Raw genomic sequence first — 3,414 nt, forward strand, 5'->3', positions numbered from 1 at the left:
AAAAATTTGTATGTATACTATACAATGATAACAGCTAAATTAAGCTTCATACCAACGCACATGACAGTTAAAGGTACCTAGGTGTAAAATTCCAAAACTGTGAATTTAAAATCTTTGCCACTGTTTACCTCGGTAGAATTGGTAATGTGGGCCAGATAAAAAGCATTCAGGTACGAAAGATTATATACAGTGTATATATATATATATATATATATATATATATATATATATATATATATATATATATATATATATATATATTATTATTATTATTATTACTTGCTAAGCTACAATCCTAGTTGAAAAAGCAGGACGCTATAAGCCCAGGGGCTCAAACAGGGAAAACAGCTCAGTGAGGAAAGGAGACAAAGAAAAATGAAATATTTTAAGAGTAACAAAATTAAAATAAATATTTCCTATATGAAATATAAAAACTTTAACAAAACAAGAGGAAGAGAAATAAGATAGAATAGTGTGTTTTAGTGTACCCTCAAGCAAGAGAACTCTAACCCAAGACAGTGGAATACCATGGTAGAGAGGTTATGGTACTACCCAAAGCTAGAGAACAATGGTTTGAGTTTGGAGTGTCCTCCTAGAGGATCTCCTTACCATGGCTAAAGAGTCTCTTCTACCCTTACCAAGAAGAACGTGGCCACCAAACAATTTCAGTGTAGTAACCCTTTTGGTGAAGAAGATTTGTTTGGTAATCTCAGTGTAGTCAGGTGTATGAGGACAGAGGAGAATATGTGGAGAATAGCCCAGACCATTCGGTGTGTGTGTGTGTGTGTAGTCAAAGGGAAAATGAACCGTAACAAGAGAGAAGGATCCAATGTAGTACTGTCTGGCCAGTCAAAAGACCTCATAACTCCCTGGCTAATGTGCCAGCTATATATATATATATATATATATATATATATATATATATATATATATACATATACATATATATATGCATATATATATATATATATATATATATATATAAATATATATATATATATATATATATATATATATATACACACATATATATATGTATATATATATATATATATATAATACATATATATAATATATATATGTATGTATGTATGTATATATAAATATATATATATATATATATATATATATATATATATATATATATATATAAAATCATCCGTAAAATCGGTACTGTTGGACACAGGAATTCCTGATACACCTCACTCTGAGGAAGCGCACCCTGACACACTATAACTGTATGGCGAGTTCCTGTAGACAAACCCGACACTTTAGCCATCTCTCCCTACTGGATCTTTTTGGTTACTCTCCACAAAGTAAGAGTGTGCCAGAGAGCATTTCGTCGGAGCGATGTGTACTAAGGAATCCTGTGTCCAACTGTATAAGAGAATCTCTCCATTTTAATCATTCAGTAGCACAGATAATTTCCACCGCACATTGTTTAAGGAAGCACGAGTCATTTTAAATGTCAGATAGTAGAAGGTGATTCACCCAAGATGACAAACAACGTGAATCTGTCTCTACATAAGATCGATTGTAGGTTTTCGATTCAGTCTAAAGAATATAAACGCTGAAATCACCGGAGGTTAGTCGATGCGTAATCTAAATGTTTATTCCTTTTTACATATATAGACTTTGATACACTTTGTAGGCATATTCAAATATTGTATTAGACAGTAGGAAATTATAAAAAACTTTAGTACTCAGCACTTTTATGCATTTCCAAATATACTAGATGGGGATACAGTACAAAGTGATTTATTGATCTTGAACATCCCTCACCTGTAGATCACTTTTACTTTACCATGAAGAAGTAGATATTAGAAATAGATGATGCTAAAATTTTTCAATGTTCATACCAAGCTCTTGTGGTATATTGTCATGTGATCTCTGCGGAAGTTAACCTTACACATATAGACACATAAACACGAACACACACACACACACAAACACACACACGCGCATTATATATATATATATATATATATATATATATATATATATATAATATATATATATATATATATATATATACATATATATATATATACTCACATATACATATACATATATACACATTTATTTACACACACACATATATATATATATATATATATATATATATATATATATATATATATATATATGGGGGCGTGTATGCACGGCACAACCAAACAATAGCACTATGAGAAAAGCAACGAGTCACAAGATTCAAAGTGATCGGGTATTGGAAGACGAATCACCACCACCAATCAAAGCAAACAAACACGAAAGACAACGAGTTAAGACTTTCTCAACAAGACACTTTATGTTACGAAGTTTATGGCGATTGGGGATCAGAGAGAGAGAGAGAGAGAGAGAGAGAGAGAGAGAGAGAGAGAGAGAGAGAGAGAGAGAGGGAGAGAGAGAGAGAGAGAATCTGGCACTCTTTGAAAATGTACTTTACGCAAGAGTAAATGAAAGCGAAATGAATTGACAATTCAAGAAGTTAAAACGACAGATTAAAGGGAGAGAGAGAGAGAGAGAGAGAGAGAGAGAGAGGAGAGAGAGGAGAGAGAGAGAGAGAGAGAGAGAGAGTATAAACGGCTAATGAAAAAAAAGTAAAAAAAATTTATTTTTCTTCATTATCCGACTCTTACCCCTAACCATGACGGCCATTGCCTTCTTCTTTCCGGAAGTAAGTATATCTTTCTCCTTCTATTTAAGCAACACCAAACTTTCGTCATTGTAACTTTCGTGCTTTGACCTTCAAAAGAACATTTTGTAACTAGATCCACTGGCTTTAGCCATGACAATCTCCTTTAGGCACGATGATAGTTATGATAAGGTTTTCAATAATACACTCTTATCGATTGAAAAGTGAAGACGATATACCTACAACTCTTGATAAGAATGTATGCAATGAAATAAATAATCTATTTTCTTGAAATAAACGTAGCTTAAAAAAAAAATCACCACTACCAACCCAAAACACGAGGTAATGATGCATTTTGTACTTATTTTTAATTCAATAACACCAGTCACTTCTTGTAGAGCACATCTGTAACCAAGCACAAAACATTCAATTCATACAGAGTAGTGCTACGTTACAGTCAAATTGTTAGGTGGCAAACAAGTGGTCAGCCGTTTTATGTCAATAAACAGTGATGAAGGAATAGATATTTAGTAGATACAACTATAATAAATATAGTGTAGAGTGCATGAGACATGATTTTAGTTGTCCTTTCATTTCATCACTAAATAAAAAAAAATAGCTTTACTACACAGTAGTCTAGAAATTTTATTCCAGCTTTGACCAAGTTGTGGAGTAGTTTTCATAATCGGGTAGCTGAATCAGTAGAACTTCAAAAGTTCAAACTTGCAGCAAATGTTTTTACATTGACAGGAACAGGCTGACATAAGTCTTCTTATAGT

This window comes from Palaemon carinicauda, chromosome 18, assembly GCF_036898095.1.
Source record: "Palaemon carinicauda isolate YSFRI2023 chromosome 18, ASM3689809v2, whole genome shotgun sequence".
Classification (NCBI taxonomy): domain Eukaryota; kingdom Metazoa; phylum Arthropoda; class Malacostraca; order Decapoda; family Palaemonidae; genus Palaemon; species Palaemon carinicauda.